This window comes from Alexandromys fortis, unplaced genomic scaffold, assembly GCF_014885135.2.
Source record: "Alexandromys fortis isolate MF-2015 unplaced genomic scaffold, M_Fortis_MF-2015_v1.1 scaffold_28, whole genome shotgun sequence".
Lineage (NCBI taxonomy): Eukaryota > Metazoa > Chordata > Mammalia > Rodentia > Cricetidae > Alexandromys > Alexandromys fortis.
In genome coordinates, this window is record NW_026067901.1 from 1,685,622 (window position 1) to 1,705,826 (window position 20,205).

At 44.2% G+C, this 20,205-nt stretch overlaps 1 long non-coding RNA gene across 1 annotated transcript; it reads right to left on the reverse strand.

Moving 5' to 3' along the window:
* Positions 1-13,075: 13,075 nt before the first annotated feature.
* LOC126493260 (uncharacterized) lies at positions 13,076-19,997 on the reverse strand. Its single transcript, XR_007589784.1, has 4 exons — positions 19,917-19,997; positions 16,841-16,989; positions 16,117-16,315; positions 13,076-14,594 (listed from the first exon to the last, which is right to left on the reverse strand). It is a non-coding gene; the product is annotated as an uncharacterized lncRNA (long non-coding RNA).
* Positions 19,998-20,205: the final 208 nt, after the last annotated feature.

The window sequence follows — 20,205 nt, forward strand, 5'->3', positions numbered from 1 at the left end:
ACCACCCTGTGCTAAAACAGAGGTCAAAAGCACTGAGAAAGCATCACCCTGGAAGGAAGAAGTCCTCAAGCCGCACAGTAAGTCCTGAGAGGAGACAGCGGCCTGGCTTTACCTGACGCCACACAAATTGAGCAGTCCTGCTCGGTCAGCCAGAATAGGGCTGAGGACAAGGTAGAGAGAGCTTACCTTACCTGGCATACACACCGCTATGGGTTCAGAGCCAACACACACACACACACACACACACACACAAGAGACAGACAGACAGACAGACACACACACACACACACACACACACACACACACACACACATCTTGCTTAAGAACCAGACAGAGATGGGAGGGGAGGAGAGAGGAGGTAGAGAGAGAACAGATTTCTACACATAACCCTCAACAGACACCTCACAAGGTCAGAACCAGATTATTTAGCCAGCCTAAACAGCTACAGCCCTTTTCTCCATTCCCCAAGAATCAGGGCTAAATGAAGGTCAGATGTCTTCAGGTTCCCAAACACCCTCCCTGTAACCCTACCCCTGTGCACCACGAGATTTAAACAATTGAAGCCTGAGGTCATTGCTAGCTGGACTCATCCCACAGGGTGCAGTCCACTGCGTCCGGGGACACCTGCCACTCAGAAAGAAGGACATGGCACAGGAGCCTCCCCAATCACTCTCCAGCCCTGGCTCACCTCCACGAGAACCGCTGTGGCTAAGGAGCAACGGGCCAACTTCAACACCGGCCCAGCTCCCACAGCACACTGGCTCCGTGTTCCTCGGGATGGGACCTGGCTGGAACACAGGAATAACATCAGTCCCACAGCAGCACCAGGAAGGCAGTGTGTCCACAGTGTTGTTTCTGGAAGGGTGGGCAAGTCTGCGCCGGGGAACTTGAGGCCACACCAAACTGAAAGAGGCCCTTGTTGAAACGGAGCTGTTGCTTCAAGTTCCCACAACAGTAGCCCGAAGCCCACTGCTTGCACCACCCCCATCTCATCTGAACTCCTGAAACCCTACAACCACAGCCCTGAGAAACCTTGGAGGTGTGGTGACTCAGTCACTTGTGGACCAGGAATGAAGAAAACAAGACAGGCGATGTGAAGGGGTAGTGGGGTCTGCGGCCATGCAGAAACGGGACTGTGAGTTAGGCAGGGATGAGAGGCTGTTCAGGGACTACTGCACGATTAATTCAGACAAAACCAGAACAACGCTGACTGGGACATAAAATCCCAGCTAGGCGATTCCAGCACTTGGGAGGTAGATGCAAGGAGTTTGCAGTTAGGGGCTGGCTTGGGCTACGTAGTGAGTTCAAGGCTAGCCTTGATTAAGGTCTCAAAACTCAGCCTCAATAAGATAAACTCTAAGAGGAAAAGAATCTTTACTTTGCCTTTCTTAAACAAAAGACGGTTTGGAATTCCAATCAGCCATCTCTCCAACCTAGAAAAGGTTTATCGGACCTCCCGAGTGCTGGGATTAAAGGCATGTGCTCCCATGCCCAGTGCCTAGAACAATCCTTAATGTTTTCTTTTTTGCTCTGTTTTTTTGATATCTGATTAGAGCTTTGATCACTTTTGTTTATTTGTTTGTTTGTTTGTTTGTTTGTTTTATGTGTACCAGCATAAGAATGTCAGGTCCCTTGAAACTGGATTTACAGACAGTTGTGAGCTTCCATGTGGGTACTGAGAATTGAACCCAGGTCCTTTGGAAGAGCAATCAGTACTGAGCCATCTCTCCAGGTCCCTGGTCACTTTTTTTTTAACCACTGTATTTTTAGATAACTCATCCACAACCATATTACAGCCTGAGCCACCAACAACCCTGAGCCTAGAGCAGAGGTCTTTAAAGGAATATGCCCTTGATCATAGCTTCTTAAACTGTGGGCTGCAAATCCACCTGAGGTCATAGAAGGGAGTGCAGAGGTCACAACCGTAAAATGTTTCTGAGGGCACAGCAATGAGAATGAATTCACAACAAACGTATAATGAACTTCAGGTGTTTCTAGCAGCAGGAACCCATGATGCTGCAGACAAATTCGCCCAGCTTTGGTTCTGAAAACACAACACAGACACTTTGCACTATGCCGCCATTCCGCCATGCAAAGCCAGTCAACACTGCCCGAAACCCCTCAGCTCAGAATCAAGATGAGTATACGCTTTCAATTGCAGACTTTTACTGCACATTCAAAATGTTCTGATCCCAGTAGCGACATACGGTTTATGGGAAACAACAATTGATGGGTAATTTTGTTATCTGAAATTTCATACATATATATTTTACTATCTCACACCTCTTCTCTCTTCCATCCCGATCAACACTTCCTGTCTCGACCAATTTCTTTCCCAGAGTCACGACTTTGGGTTTTGTTAGGTGGCGATTTTAGTTTAGCCAGGGCCATCTACGTGCACAGATAAGAACTAATAAAACCTATAGGGTCATTAGTGGGTTCACAGCTGAAGGCACTTTCTTCTTCTTCTCCCTGGTTCTGCCGGTTGTAAATGGTTCAGCTACGACAGGTAAGGCCTCCTGCATCCCTCTTCCGTCTACTTCTGACTATTGACCAGCTGTTCCTCTGCAGACCCAGTGCAGGCAACCCTAGCTGCTCTGAGTTGGAGATTGCAAAGGTTATGTCTTGCCCATGTGGAGATTGCAATGGTGATGCCTTGCCCATGAAGCTGCACTGGCTGGACGTATGCCCCAGACGTGTCAGTGAAGAGGGAATCTCAGATGAGAAAGCACATCTGTCACAATGTCATGTGGGTAAGTTTGTGAGGTGTTTTCTTCATTAAATTGATGTGGGAGGACCCATATCACTGCAGGCAGTGCCACTCTGGGCATGTTGTCTGGACTGTAGAAGAAAGCAGACAACTGAGCAAGCATGGAAAGCAAGCCAGTAAGCAGTGTACCTCCACAGCCTCTGCTTCTGACTGTCCCTGCACAGTCAAATAACCCTCTCCACCCCAAGGTGCTTTCAATCATTGTTTAACAGGGCAATAGAAATCAAACTAAGACAACAGCCTTCCTCCTTGTTTTCCAGCTGTTGCATTCTTCCTATTCTCTTCTGCAGTGTTCCCCGAGCCTTGCAGAGGATGATATAAATGCTCAGCCATCATGCATTTTCAGCACCTGTGTAGTTAGGAATCTCCACATTCACCACCATGCGCTGGAAAGACAAGCCTCTCGGGTTCAGAGAGAGAGTAGTGTCTATTTGAGACTGACTATCTAGAAGGCAGCTTGATGCTGGGTTAATTTAGCTAAGTAGCAGTACTCAGTAGCAGTACCCTAGGGCTTACGACCTTCCCCACCATGTTTTTCTTTCGAAAACAAGGTTCAAGTACCAGGAATATACTTTCTCCTATAGGCTGGGTCTGACTCCAAACAGAGAGCAAGCAGTTGGTCAATCTTACCACAGTGTCACCACTGCACATCTTACTTGTCAAGTTGGTATCATAGATCATAGAATTCATAGCTGGATATGACCACTGATGCTCCCCCTGACCCTAGCGGCCTGGGACTATGAGAGCTGCCAGGAAGGAGGAAGCCTCCGTCTCAGTTCTAACTTGGGGAAACAAAGAATTTTATTATTTTCTTATCATAATTCCTCAGAATGTGAGTATCAAATTAGTATTCCTTTGGATTGTATTATATTAGAATGTTTGATTTCAAAACTTGCTGTCTGAGCTGATGACTTAAGCTTCATTTTACAAAAACATTAAATGAATTTTGGCTTGGAATTAGGGTAAAACTTCCAATGGCCTCAAACACATGTCTCCATTTTGGACTATGTATTTATGCATAGTGGCATTCTCTGCATTTGACAATTAAATCAAAATATCAATCAACTCTAAGAACACTGAAGATGCCCTACATCCTGCAGTATCAAACATTCACCCAAGATTGATTCCTTATGTAAGAATAAATACTTACATCTTATTTGCAAGCAAATTTATTTTAATCTTTAATACATTGTAAAATTCTGTATATTCAAAATAAATATTTTCAAATAAATTTCTTTATAATTTCTCTGCATGATTAAATGTTTGACTGACATTATTTTATATACCTATATACCTTAGGTCATGTAAAAATATCTCAAGCAAAGAAGTATAAGCAGAGACTGCTCGTTCATTTCCCAGCTTCCCACACCTGAATAATCCCACTGAAACTATATTAATTATAACACTGCTTGTCCAATGACTCAAGCATATTTCTAGATAGCTCTTCCATCTTGAATTAACCCATTTCTATTCATCTGTTTATCGCCACAAAGCTGTGGCCTACTGGTAAAAGGTTCTGGGCGTCTTTCTCCTTCTGCAGCTACATGGCATCTCTTTGACTCTGCCTACTCACTCTCTCTCTCAATCTCTTCCAGTTTGTCTCTGCTCTGCTAAGCCATTGGCTGGAACAGCTTTATTCATCAGCCAATAAAGGCAACACATATACAGGAGGACCTCCCACATCAAAGAAGGTGCAAATGGGGAGACATTTAACAAGCTCTGAGTGCTCCACAGTGGGTCAACAGTTAGATTTCCACATATCCTAATCTTTAATAAAACTAAAAATCAAGTAACGAGAAAGAAGCATAAGCGTAGTCATAGGGACTACATACAGACATGACTAGATGGAACGGCACCTGCCCTGTCTGTCCTGCACCCACACATCCAACCTTCCTTGAAGATAGAATGGGGGTTCCACCAGTAGGCATGTAGAGGTAGGACCACTCACGCTTCCCTCTCGGTAGAGCAGAGTGAATTTCAGGCTACCAACTAAGGCAGCGGTTCTCAATCTGTGGGTAGTGACCCCTTGGTGAAAGATTCTCTCACAGGGGCTGCATATGAGGTATTCTGTATATCAAATATTTACACTATGCTCCATAACAGTAGCAAGATTACAGTTATGAAGCAGAAAAGGAATAATCTCATGGTTGGGGGGCACCACAACATGAGGAACCGTATTAAAGGGTCATAGCATTAGGAAGGCTGAGAACCGCTGAGCAAGAGGATTCCACAAGTGGTTCATTTCATATAATTCAGAGCTTCAGAAAGTAGATTCTTCTAATGTAGATGAAAAAGTTTATACCTCATACTAGTGAACCAGTTATGTGAGGTCGAAAGACAAAAGAACAGTCAAATTGAGAGGTGACTGTCACCTTCTCTTTCTTAGGGATACGGTGCGATGGCCTCTCACTGGCAAATATCCTCATACAAACAACTATGCCTACTATGTCTCTTTTAGGTAAAGATGACATTTCAATAGTGAACAGGAAAGCAGCTACCTCTCTGAATAAATCTCTAGTTTTGAAAATGGGTATGGTTGGCAGCTTCTGTGACAGTCTCACCGGATCTCACCAGTCTGCTTGGTTACCATGCATTTTGGATAAGCCCGTCACCTTAAGTGTGAGCCACAGGCAGTGACTCTAACAAAGAGAACATGGATTAAGGACCCAACCATGACGTCCATCCTTTTCGCCCTCTCTTTCTTTATAGAGAAGTTGAGTAGACACCAAGTCCATGAAAACCTGAAGCCCGACAGCAGGCGTGAGAACAAACTTGGAAGTGGGTCCTCCCCTAGTCTGGCTGGAGGCCTAGCATCACCCCAACTGCAACTTAAAAGAGACTCTGAGGCAAAAGAGCACAGCCAAGTCTCTCCTGGAATCCTGACCCTCAGAAACTATAGGCAATAAGCATTTTCTGTTTCGAGACACTGGGGCAGAAGTGATTCCTTACTCTGCAAGAGCTAACTCATGCTGTAGAGAAATCTTTCCCTGTCGTTGGGTAGGCATTGAAAAATAATAAGAAAATGTTTCTTTTTCATTTTTTAAATTTTCTATCTGTACACTTTTTAAAAAACTCGAAACAGAATTTCCTAATCTATTTAAATATTTCAAATGAAGGCTATTCAAAGACTTGATGCAAAGCTAAAAATATAAAATAAACAGTCTCTAAAGAGTTTGCAAGAGGGACTAAAAGGTGGGAAGTTACTAATTAAATGAATAAAAGTCTGAAAAGGGTGCTTCAGAGTTAAAAAGAAAAAATCATCCCAATAGATACATCTACAAAATCACCGCTGTGCCTCAGGGAACACTGCGGAGGAAGGGGTGGAAGATTGTGAGAGCCAGTGGACCAGAGAGCCAGTGTCCAGTGAAGCTGGACACACTCCTAGGAGTGTCAGAAGCTACACCCATCAAGTCTCACCAACATGGCTGTCTAAACATGCGTAGAAAACAGAGAACAGTAGACATGCCACAGTGGATAGGGGAAAGCCCACGAGACTTCAGTCCTACACAAAGAGCTACAGACAACTAAGGCATATGAGTGTGAAGGAAATAGCCTTCCCCCGGGAAGAACACCCCAATTGACTATCTAATATCAAGTGGTCTGCCCTGAAAACACACATCTGATTAACACATGCAGACCGAGCAGGCTGCATTTAGGAATGCATATACATCCATCCACACAGGTATGTAACAACAGTAATGAAAAAAGAGGCCGTGGATTGGAAAAGAGAGCAAGGAGGGTCTGGAGAAAGGAGAGGGAAGGGGACCAATGTAACCTTGTATATTTTTTAAAAGAAAAGAAAAAATCTAAAATGAAAGAAAAACATACTGTCTTGTATTTAATTAGTCTTGCCTGAAACAGCACTTCAACAGAAACTGTATTTGCTTGTGCGACAAACTATATTGATTAAAACTAGAAATCAGAATAAAATGAACTTTGAAGCACTCCTTGAACATATCCTATCACAGGGCATTAAATGAAGGTTTTCAGAGATGTGAAATAGGGCTTGGGAGACAGCTTGCTCCGTAAAGTGCCTGCCTTGCACTATGAGGACCTGTGTCTGATCCCCCGAACCCATGTAAGAAAAGTGGGGTGTCGTGACTGCTTACAGTCTAACTCTGGGGAGACAGAGACAGGCAGATCCCTGGGCTCTCTGGTCAGCAGATATAACCTACTTAAGGCACTCCAGACCAATGAGAGAGCCTGTCTTAAGACAAAAAGGTAGATGACAACTGAGGAATAATGCCTGAAGTTGCCCCCTGGCCTCTATATACATATGTACACACATGCACATATATCCACACATATAGATGTATCTGGGAAGAAGGAATTTAACTGAGAAAATACCTCTGTAAGATTGGTATGTATGCAAATCTATGGGGTATTGTCTTCATTAGTGATTGGTGTAGGAGAACTCAGCCCACTGTGGGTGTTCCCACTCCTAGGCAGGAGGCCATGGGTTGTATAAGAAAGTAGGCTAGTCAAACCATATGGAAAAGTCAATAAGGAACATTACTCCATGATCTCTGTTTCTGTTCCTGGCTCCAGGTTCCTGTCTCAAGTTCCTGCCTCCAGGTTCCTGTCTTGAGTTCCTGCCTTGACTCCCTTCCATGATGGACTATGACATGGAAGTGTACACCAAATAAGCCCTTCCTGGCCAAGTTGCTTTTGAATGTACTGTTTTATTATAAATGATTAAATAACTATATATTTCAAAAGGACATTCTCAAGTTACTTCTCCTGTTGGGTATATGTAAACTGGAAGAGTTCAGGCATCTCAGGCCATGACAGAGAGTCCCAGTACTTCCTTTGGTTGGGACAGCCCTTCCTTCTAAGTTCTGAACTTTTAGCTACCTGAAATTCTCAGGGCTCCTTGAGCAACCTCAGCAGTTTCCCATAAATCCTTTCCCACACTGACTCCACACCCTCTATTCAGTGAAGAATTCCTGTTTATTTTCTAACACTCAGTGCCCTTGTCAATCAGTCAAAACACCTTCCTCTCCTCTTCTGGATAATCTCAAGTGCCCTTGGAAATATTTCCCAGCAGGACTTGTTTCTTTTCCAGTCTTTACCAGTCTTGGGGTTTTCTGTTGGGAAAAAATGGGGGGAAGGTGGATGGAAAATAGGTAGGTAAGAAAGGAAGGAAGAGAGAAGGATGGAAAAAAGGAAAGAAAGAAAGAAAGAAAGAAAGAAAGAAAGAAAGAAAGAAAGAAAGAAAGAAAGAAGAGCCAGGCGGTGGTGGCACACACATTTAATCCCAGCACTCGGGAGGCAGAGGCAGGCAGATCTTTGTGNAAAAAAAAAAAAAAAAAAAAAAAAAAAAAAAAAAAAAAAAAGGAAAGAAAGAAATTAATTTAGCATTTAGTCCACCAACTATTCTGTTGAATAGATGCAACAAATAGACGAATTAAGTTTTTTCTCTATAGCTAGAAGTCCATATAGCAAGCTGAGAAGAGAATTCCCCATCATCTCTCCTGGCCAGCTAATCTTATACCTCACAACCAATATTCAGCCTAATTATTTTTTCAAAAATATTCAATGATGCCAGAGAGAGTGCTTATGGTTATAAGCACTCGCTCTTGCAGAGGACCTGGGTTCAGTTCCCAGTACCAATGTGGTGGTTTACAACATCCATACCTCCTATTGCAGGGGCTCCAATGCCTTCTTCTGATACCAGGTACACATTTGGTACACACACATACATATATAAGACAGATCTTTTAAAAAAATATTTTAAAAATATCTATTTAATGGGCTTAAGTACCAGATCCCACATTTCTGAGCAGATTTCTCACATATTGTACGAACAGCATCATCCAATATTGAGGAGCCAGATTTTCTGGGAGTCAATTCACCTCTGTCACCTACTGGAGCCATAATCAGTTCAGTTTCTTTATTTGGTAAAATACAGGAAACCATAATGAATTCTATTACAGAAGTGCAGGGTTGAATTTCAATAAACATTGACTGTTGGCAGTGTTGTCCGTGTACAAAAACAAGTAAAGAAATGCCAAATGAATTCTAAGTCTAGGTCAGCTCTGTACCTCGAGGGAACGCAGGGGTAGGATTTACCAAGTTGAGGAATTGAAGAACCATATTAATGAACACATATTAAGGTTCTATCTGCTGGGCGGTGGTGGCGCACGCCTTTAATCCCAGCACTCGGAAGACAGAGGCAGGCAGATCTCTGTGAGTTCAAGGCCAGCCTGGTCTAGAAGAGCTAGTTCCAGGACAGGAATCAAAAGCTACGGATAAACCCTGTCTCGAAAATAAAAATAAAAAAAAAAAGTTCTATCTACTTTTATCAGCATTGGGTCCTACTGTTTAGTGTGTGCTCCGTCAATTATTTTGGATTATGGAATTCACCACATATTACCCCATAATTCCCCAAACTCTCCACATCTTCCTGCCCTGTACAGATCTGAATTCCCATTGTGGCCCAGACCATTCTCTCCAAAGCCCTCTCCAGCTGCCTATTGTTGGGAGCAGGATGTGAGGAAACAGTTAACGTGGCTGATGCTGAAGGAAAAGAAAAAGACACAAGAGGAAGTGACCGTGCAGTAGGGACCAAAATTCTATCAGTAATATAATGGGAAATGATTCATCAATACAGCATCTACGCACCACACAAAATGTTCCAGGACTTCGGAAAGTAAGGAAGGTTTCTTTGAAAATAAACAAGTAAGAACCTTGGCAGGTTCTAAGTAGAATAAAAACATTTTTTTTAAAGTAAAGAATCTATTGCCCAAACTCTTTCTATGGCAGGCCACTAGCATGATGTTAGCTAGCTAAGAAAGGGATTGCAGGGGCCAGTGAGATGGATGACTCGGTGAGTAAGAGTGTTTGTCGCTCGAGCGTGGTGATGAGTTCAAATCTCCATCACTCACAAAGACAGTTGGGCATAGTCGCACAGTCTGTAACCCCAGCACTGTGAGAGACAGACAGGAGGACTGGAACATGCTGGTTGCTGGTCTAGCTCCAGGTTCAGTGACAGACCCTCTCTCAATGGTATAGAGTAGGACACCCTCCATCTTCCTCTGACCTTACACACACACACACACACACACACACACACACACACACACATATACGCACGCACATACGAGAGGGGTTTTACAGGCTCATGTAAATGTCCAGCTTAGACATCTGTCTCAGGAACTTCACAGCTGTCTTCGGGTCACCTCCCTTTCCCTACCTCTGCACACACTTCTCTGACTCTTGGTCTATCTCCTGAGTTTTACTGCCTCCTACCACAGGCAAGTTCTTTCCACAGAGGACTCATGACCAAAATCACCAATAAATCCAGGTAAACAGTATATTAGCCCGCTGATCAAACCAGAGCAATTTATTCTCTTTAAGGATGCTGGCAAGACTAGAACAACCTGACCCCACCTGCTCATCTCTGTTACATGCACCAGGGAGAAGAAGATGCTCAGAGCTCCGGTCCCCGACACATGCCTCTTCCTGTCTTCTCACCACATCCTGCCTTGGGAACAGTCCTGGCCCTGAGCACTTTGACTTTTTTTGTCATAAGCATCTCGCCTGCTCCTAGAGCTTATGAGCATTTCCAGTGCCAACCTTCTAATGACGTCATTATTCAATAATCTGTGTGTCCTTCATAATCATGGCATTTCCAGATGTTGCTACCTATTGAAATACAATTATTCTCTTCTTCCTATGTTACTCTTTGGTAAGCGTTTCCTTAAGACAGTTCTCAGAAATTGACAGAGTGAACTGGCAAGAATGTGTTGAAATCAGCCAAGGCATCATTGCGTCTTCCTGGGCGTCAGGTTTCACCGTCTCCACCATGTCACCCGTGCACGGTGCCTTTGCCAGTTCTCCACTGCAGCCTGACCTCCCGACCTGGGAAGACACACCTGGCACTGCCAGGCAGAGCTCCTAGCGTGCAATTGGTGCTGACTCAAATCAGGTCACTTTTCTAGAGAATGTCTCAAAATTCCAGCTTTAGAAGTTTAGTGAATCGTGGGGAAGCTGAGGCAGGAGGACTACATGAGAAATAAGTCACTGTCTCAACCCTCCTCCACCCAACACACATACATGAGCGCCCACACATGCGCACATATACACACAAGCATGCACGCGCACACATGTGCATGAGCATGCGCACACATATACACACGTTCCCTACTGTCTTAAGTATTCAATGCATAGAATTAAGAGGAGCAACAAACATCTTCACGGTCATTTCTACAAGAACAGCTAGCATTTCTATAAGTGCTGATCCACTGAACTCCTCTCGTTTCTGTCTTGGCAAAAAGGCCTAAATCAGTCTGGGGGACTTTCCTCACAAAGAAGTAATCATGAGATTAGTGTTGGTCCCTTTTGAAAAGTACTGTATTTTCAAAAGTGAGCCACGCCCAGAATTGCTTCCTTAATGTATGGGACCCACAGAGGGTTTGTTCATTGTAGCTGCCTGGACCCCATTCACAACCCTTCCACTCAGACTTCCCCACAAGGGAGCCAAGTATTTACACCCTCTTAAGTCTCCACAGGTGATTCTAATACAAAGCCAGGATGTGGGAATCAAACAACCCCAGCAGTAATGAGGTATTTATGCCAGCCATTCTGAGCCCCTGGCTGAAATTGAAAACAAACTTCACTGAGGGCCTGCTCTTCCTTTCCCCTGCCTCATACTTCCTACCGTCCCCTTCACGTCATCTCTGGGCTCCAGGCCACCTTCTCTAGGACCGCCAGCATGGCCAGGAAAGGGTGCAGATTTTCGGGCTCCTCAAAGTCACCCCTATTTCGGCATTTTGTTCCCCTCCCGAACCACATACTTATTGAGGACAAGTTTGAACATGGCTCCGGAGTTGGGAGGCACAGAGCCTGGTGCCTCTAAGCCATCCGAAGGGCGTTGTGCTACGGAAGGCAGGAGGCTGAAGCTGGCAAAGCTCTACTCGCTGTCACACACCCAGCGAGCTGGCTCTACGTTATTGCATGTACATACACCACACCCCTGTCTAGGGTAGGACTCAGTACCCCGACTGGCAAGCAAGACTAGAACTTTCCTGTTGAGTGACGTGTGTTCAACCAGGGCAGTGTAGTCAGGAGATTACAAGAGGGGTGTGTTCGCAGTTTCCTCCGCTGCCTAGCTTTCTCGAACAAACTTAAGCATGTTGCCAACATGACATATGTCATACTGCATCTCCAATATAACAGTTACCTAGAGATGAGTTCTCTGTTGGAAGTGATCATGCTGATGAGGCCTGACCCAGGCAAGGGCCCTTTCTCTCTCCATATTGCTCATGATTATAAAATCTTTGTGTTTCAAATGAGATTATGCCATGTAGGTTGGGCATGTGACATTTCCTTCAAGGTCAAGGCTGAGTAGTTTTCTGGTACTGAGCAATAACGTCCTCCACAGAGAGAGACCTTCTGAGTCACCTGAATCGGCACCACGGTCCTCAGAGGGAGACAGTCAGTAGAGCTAGCACTTCCCATAACTGATCTTGGGACCCGAAACTGGATCATTGCCTAGGCTGGTTCCAGAGTCATTCTCCCCTCCCTTACTGTGCCAGAACTGCCCTGGCATGCCAACCTTTCTCCAGCAGCCTCTAGAGTGCCTCTGAGGCCATCTTTTTCCATACAGAGTAAAGGGATCCTCTGGGCTCTCACTGCAGTCAGAGGGACTCACGTCTTCAGTTCCCTGGGCTCAGAGAGCGGATGATCAGTCCGACACAACCTTGGGCACATCGTAGAGAATCAAGAGCAATGCACAGCCAATGCTGTACCATTGTACAACTCTGAACGTGAGATCCCGCAACTGGCACAGTCCTTTCACGGGGGCAGCAATGGGCTCACAGAGGAGCAGCCAACAGGCAACAGGACAGCAGATTAGTGGAGACTACCTGGAAGGGCACAGGAAGCTGAGCCCGAGCTTTATTCCAGGATACAATAATTGATTGTCTAAAAATAGCACGACTGAAGATAGTGGCGAGGGCCTGACAACGAAGCCCGTGGTTTGCCTGCTTGAAAGAACTGTCAGGTTTGAGGAAGTGGGCGGGAAGGATCAAAAGTCCCTCTTCACCAGTTGGCTCATTCGGGAAAGTTGGCTGACCACTGTGAACTTTAAGATGTCTTACCTGAAAATGGAGCACTAGGAGCCATTATGAAAACTAATGAAACGCAACAGATAAACTAGCAGAAGACAGCTGCCCGATAAATGTAACTTCCCTTCTTCTTTATTTATTCCTGGGTTCTTTTTTACCGCGCTACACACACGCGTGTCATCACACATGGTTATGTGCATCCCCCCATCCCCTGTTGCTGTCCCCTTTCTCCTCCTCTGCTCATATCACTTGCATCCCATTACAATCTTTCCTCCTCTCTCACATTCCCCTTCCTACTCTCATAATCTAAGCAAAAGTATAGAAATTTAAATATAAATTACCCATGTAAGAGAAAACACGTATTTGTATTTCTGGATCCAGCTTGTTCCATTTAACACAATGGTCTCCAGTTCCATCCATTTTTCTGCAAACAGCATGATTTCACTTTTCTTTGTGGCTGAAAAATTCCATTGTGTACATGGACCGCATTCCCTTTGCCTGATGGATTCCTAGCTGGGCTGCGTTTCTTGGAGCGCAATTCTTGCACGTTGTGAGTAGTGCAATGGAAACACGGATATACAAGTATCTCTGTGGTACATTGGCTCGGCATCCTTCTGGTAAATTTCCTAGAAGGTTTACTAGGGTCATCTGGCAGTTTTGATTTTCAGGTTTTGAGAAACCTCCACAGAATTTCTATTCTGGCGGCCCAAGCTTACATTCCCATCAGCACTGAACAAGAGTTCTTTCTCATTTAACTGGAGTGAAGAGGAATCTTTATCAGTTTTGAATTTGCCTTTTTCCAATGGTAGGAATATTGAATTCTTTTCCAAGTTATTTATTGACCATTTTAGGTTCTTATTCTACAAACTATAGCCTGTTTTGTTGGTTGGATTACTTTACTTTAGCATTTAATTTTTGCAGGTCATATAGTCTAGATTGCCACTGCCCTTTCTTGGAACAGCTGTACTGTGGTCATTAACTGAATCTACTCATTGCAGCGTTCCCTGGGGACCCTTACTTGATGCTTGGTGGGAAGGGGCTGTTACTGTGTTCGCTCGCTAAAGTATTGCCTTCATTCTACTAGAAAGCAAACTCAGAGGAATGGCCTTTTTCTGTCCCCTTTTGCTTGACTCCCAGTTCCTAATCCAGGGTCTGGTCCATAGTGACAATGGGAAAAAACAACTCTTGAGGAGTGACAGAAAGGTGCCTCCTCCTTCATTGTCTTTTGAGAAATGGTATGTCTTGCTAATTTTTCCTTGTTCTGTTTGTGAGATAGCATCACACTGTGTAGTACAGGTTGGCCACAAACTCACCAGCTCCTTGCCTCTGATCTCTGAGTCCTGGGATTGTAGGCATGTACCACCACACTCAGACTTAATTAATTTTTCCATCCAAGATTTGTCCTTTGTAAAGAATATTGCTGCATTTTTTTAAATTTAGCTGTCTGCATTATCTACCCAGAACAGTGTTTGCTATGATAATAAGTAATATATTTAGGAACATACATAAGATATCCAGATGAAAATAGCATGTGAGCGATCATGGTTGTCTCTGGAGAAGGAGAGGACCGGTGTTTGACAAGAAAGGAGTGCTCGGCGGGGATCTACAGATGTCCCGTGTTCTGGCTCATTTGGTTTTGTTTTCTTTTGTTTGAAGGAGTCATTTCTTTGCTTTTGTTTCCATTTTTGTCTTTTTGTTTTGTTTTTCAGTGTTTGTTTTTTGCAGTGAGAATTAAATCCCAAGCCTTGAAAGTCCTGGAAAAATATGCTACCAGTTAGGTATATTCCCAGCCCCCCTCTCTTGATCCTCCTGCCCCCTTTATTTTGTTCTAATGAAGGGCAGGTAATGGAAATACACAGAATGTAACTGAATCCGAGCAGGTAAACGGGATGGAAGGGAGCTCTGGTATAAAAGGAGCAACAGGAAGTGCTTCTGCCCTCACAGCTTAGTGGGGAAATAGTCTTCCAAGTTTACAGATGGGGAAACTGAGGCCAGGCAATTTGCCCAAGGTCAGTCAGGCAGTAAACTGCAGAGGCAGATGGGAAGCCAGGGCAGGGACTGTTAGCCATCAAACCCTTTCCTGCACCGAGGGTCCAGCTTGATTTCCCAGCAGATCCTAGAACCATCAGCAGAATTCACAGCACATCCTCCCCTGGAAGAACCTGCCATTGCCCTTAGGGCAATGCCGCTCTCCAGAGGGTGAGGCCACAGACTGTCCTTTAGCTGATGAACACTGTACTTGTGAGAACCAGTTCGTGATTAGGCCCTAACAGTCCCCTTCCCCAAGTTCTAAATAACCTCCTAACCTCAGTGACTTCTCATACACATGTCACGTGATGGCTATGACTCCCTGTAGCTTCTTCATCGGCATCCAGGCTGAAGGACAGGGGACACATAGGACTTGTGGTGGGGGATATGAAGGGGAACACCAACTTGCCATGGCCTTTAAAGAGTTGGCCAGAACTTTTCCTCAGTCTGGATTGCATCATTTCCCCTCACTAATAGCCAAAGTGAGTCACATGACCAAGCCTGGCATCCGCAGGAAGGTATGTGGTGTCCCTCCATGCACGGCACTATTTATCTCATCGGTAGGAGGGGTTTCTGTTCCATCCCAAGCAAACACACGACTAATAACTTGCTTTTTGTCGCTGACATGTCATTTGGTTGAGAGGCGCAGGCTGCTAGAGAGAGTTGCAAATATCCCCCAAACTTTCCAGAAAAACGCAGATCTGTGCAGGAAGAGCAATTAATAGCAAATGTCCCCATGACCCTTTCTAACGTCCTTGGTTTCTCCCCCAAAACTACCAGGGCCACGCCAAACTGACTTAAAAATAATTTTCTTAGAGTGTAATTAGATTATAAAAATGCTTCAAAAGAAACAAATAGCACTGGTGCCCGGGTTGGGTTCATTTTCCCATCGTGGGCTCTACAGTTCTGGGTGGAAGGAACATCAATTTGAGGTGCCCATATTTGCTGTGATATTTTGAAAGTCTTCATAGTCTCTGAGTGAATAAGCATTTTCAGTCACTGGGCCTCACAAACTATGTGGCCAGTGTAGCTAGGAATAGATTACTCCATCCTGGAACATTTCCCCTGACACCTCCAGTGATGCCAAGCGCCTCCCGGCTGTGCCCTCATTTGGTCCTGTGACTACAGCCCTTGACACCCCCGTCCTTATCTCTATCTTCTCTTCCTCTCTGCTTCACTGGTTCCTTGAAAGCAGAGCAATGATGAACTTATAACTTTATTATGCAGATTTGATGAGGAAATGCTTACCTGATATAACTTCATATATCCTATGAAGATATGATACCTTCATGAAGTTCCTAGTCTTGTGACTTCTTTTTTAACTTGCAAGAGAAAAACTCCTAAATCAGGCATAGGGTATATATGTATAACCCCAAAGTTTCGAGGTGGAGGAGAAGGATCAAGAGTTCAAGGTCAGTCTCAAGCTGGAGCCTGTGCTTATGACCTCCTGAAAGAGAGAGAAAGAGAGAGAGAGAGAGAGAGAGAGAGAGAGAGAGAGAGAGAGAAGAGAAAACATGTATTTGTCTTTCTGAATCCAGCTTATTTCATTTAATATAATGATCTCTAGTTCCATCCATTTTCCTGCAAATGTCATGATTTTTCACCTTTTTGGAGGGCGAGGTGGGGTTCAAGATATGGTATCTCAGTAGCTATGGAGCCGGTCCTGGAACTCGCTCTGTAGATCAGTTTGGCCTCGAACTCACAGAGATCTGCCTTCCAAGTGCTGGGATTAAAGGTGTGTGCCAACAACCCCTGGCAATTTCACTTTTTTTTTAATGGCTGAAAAATTCACGATCATTCACAACCCTTCCACTTAGACTTCCCCACAAGGGAGAAAGGGGACAGGGAGGGGGTGGAGTCAGACACATAGACAATAGCACAATAGCACGTGCTGAACCACACCATAGTGTTCTTCCTAGAGCCTTGTGGCAGACAGCAACCAGTAAAATGACCAAAGCAAAGTCCTCTTTACCTTCAGACCGCTGTGACTATCCCCAGGAGGACACGGGATGGAGCTGCACTCTCGGGTAACTTGGGTCTGTCCCCAAGTTCATGGTTGTCCTCTCATGAAGTATAGAAAATCACATGCACCTTGATTTTAATTCTTGAAATTTTCATGATCTGCCAAGAGCACAAGAAAAGAGAACAAATGCAAATTAGCATGCTCCAAAGGCAGAGCTAGAAACTTACACAGCGTACATTATTCAGATCCCACACAGGAACTAATGCCTCTATTTTCAACTAATCAAGTCATTCTGATGCACAGTGAGTAGTAAATATAGAATAAATTTCAACCAACCATAAAAGGACCTGCAGCTCTCTATGTACTCTTATCTCTGAATGAAAATAAACTGGAGTGTGTGGCACTCACACTGAAAAGAATGCTGGGCAGCTAACCAAAGGACAAATGGGGAGAAATTACTACAGCATTAGCCTTTCTTGGATGGCCACAGGCAGCATCGTGACACGCTAGCATGCACACACATATGCACGCATGCACGCATGCATGCATTCACAGGCTTAAGGCCTCCATGCTCCTGAGTTCAAATCCTGATAGCAATTTGCCAATGGTCTCAGTTTGAGGTATTTATGAAAACCTCTCTGAGGTTGTTCCCACCGCTGTTAGATACGGATGGTCAAACCTGCCGCCTCGCAGGATTATTGAGAGTGAGGAGAAGGAACGTGTGCGCAGGACAGTGCCCAGAGCCCCAGAAGCCTAGGTGACAGCTTCACGCCTTCCCAGTGGTCCTAGTGGCCAATTCCCAGAGAGTTCGGCAGTTACTGCTCTCTCATGTCCCATTCTCCTCTTCCCCACCAGATTCGTCTCTAATTAATGATGCTATTAATTCCAAGTCACAGTGACCAGTAAAATAGTTTTGCAAAGAAATGCCCAGAATCTATGGATTTCCCTGCTGATGGAGAGAAGTCTGCGTACTTTAGAAATAAATGGGTGAACACACACCAAAGATGCTCTCTCTAGTCGCTATCACTGAGTAATGAGAAGAGGTCAAGCGGATAAATGGAAGCGTTGCTTTGCCCCACTGGGAGAACAAACGGTGTCCAAAGAGGCACCTTGTCCAAAGAACTTAGATTCATCCCAATAGAACTGTCCTCTGTGACCTTATCCTTCCCTTAATGTTACCTTTAATTACCTCACAAATAACATTTTGTATTTTAAAAGCTCAGTAGTAAAACTATAAAAAAAATCTTCAAGTACATATATCCAATATTCTCTGTTTATGTTTTCATGTAATTCAAGGAGGGGAAAAAAAAGTTAAAACCAGCAATTACCAGCAACTGCCTTGACCAAAATAACCAAACAGTTCCCCAGATCTTGCCTTGGCATGCAATTGCGTAGACAATCAATAGAATGTATTTTAGTAACAGCAGAACTTTCTGCAAACCGAGTTTAAATGTTATCAACCGGCATCCATTGACGTCACAACCTGACACTAAGTGTTCCAGGCAAACATAGTTTTACTCAACTCTGGAGAGTCCCAAGCCTGAAAAACCGAGTCTTCCATTAGAATGAGAGAGGCAGAAAGACCACTTGCGTCAAAAAGGCTCTGACACCATTTATTTCATCTCAGAAGCCCTAAGCCTCCGAGCTGTTCAAATGGAAGCAACAGATCCTTAGTTCCAGGGGTTTTGGACATTTAGATGAAACTGTGAGATGTGATTTTCTTTAACATTGCATAGGCTGGGTGGTGGCACACACCTTTAATTCCAGCACTCAGGAGGCAGAGGCAGGTGGATCTCTGTGAGTTCAAGGCTAGCCTGGCCTACAGAATGAGTTTCAGGACAGCCAGGGCAGTTACACAGAGAAACCCTGTCTCCAAAAACCAAAACCAAAACCAAACAAAAAAATTGCATAGATAAGTGACATTGAAGTCTTATGTCACTTCCAAATGCTACAGTAAAAGGGCAAGTTGTGGGAGGGCTCAGTGCCACAGTGCTTGCCAGCACTGAAAATAAGGAAATAAGTAAGCTATATGAAGGCTCTTACCGGAGGTCCACAGTGCACTACTGCCGTGCCCAGCTTTGCACGCAAAAGTGTGTGTATCTATTCGAAGCCATTTTTTCTGGATCAAAGGTCGGAGTTTTAATCAGATTCTGGAAAGGAGCCATAGTTTCTCTCTGTGCCCCTCCTACCACACCCTTTGTTTCTCAGAACTGATCCTCCCTGAATTTCACTCTTACATCTTCCCCATTTGTAGCTCTACCTCTAAGCTCCAAGCTCCGCACACAAGGGAGCCACTCACTCAGGGGGCTCCCATTTTCTGTAAACTCTATCATTAACTCTGTGGGCTTCTCTGTTTACATTCTCGCTTGGTTATCTTGCTTTAAGACTCTTTCTATAGTCAAAGAATGGAAGGGTTCGTTTTTAATTACTAGTCTTCTAGCAGTTTAATGCATGTTTCTTAACAAGAAACCCTTCGTATCCGTTAGTAATTCTGATTTACATAAAGAGCTCTCTTCGTCCCCTCCCTCGAATGGCTAGCAAGCTACCCCAGCACCGCTCAGGGACAGCTCATCTTCTTATGATTCTTCACATGGATTTGGCCGGTTTTGAACTCAATGTTGGTTCCATTTTCCTGTCTCTTTGGAGCTAAGACCACATTATTTAACTACTGAATGTAGTTTGTTCTCTTGTTTTCTGGAGTGCAGGGGACTAAACCCAGGGCTTTGCACTGTAAGTAAGCACTATCACTGACTTTATTGACCGTGTCTATTTCTGTCTACCTAAAGCACAACTCTAAGAGTGTTGTGTGAAGTGGTCTTTGTCTCTATACAGTCCGTCCTTTAACAGTCAAATTCTGTTTTCCTTTACTTATAAATTATAATTCTGAAGGCTGAGGCTATAACTCAGCTGGTAAAACATTTGCTTTTCACCTACAAGATGTCAATCACCTGAGCTCAACCCCAGCACCGCAAAAACTAAACAAATACTACCAATTTTAGTTACAAAAACTCTTGTTTCCAACACCTTAATTTTTAATGTGATTACTTACTAAGAAGTTAATCTTTTCAAAAGTAAATTCACTTACTGTTTCTAGAAACCACTGCTGCTGGGATTCCTGTCTTACCAAACAGACATCATGCCACCTACCGAGATCTTGGCAATTCGCTCTGCTGCCTTCCAAGATACACACTCCTGGTTCACTTTTTATCCAGTAGCATAGTGAAATACCCAATGAAATCTACGTGTCCACTCTTGCATTTCTAGAGATTGGTTCCATTTTTATAGTCAGAGGAAATTATGACATACTCTTCGATTTTTCTCCCACAGGTCGCACTGGGCAGCTTTGGCTGGCCTGGAATCCGTGTCTAGACTAA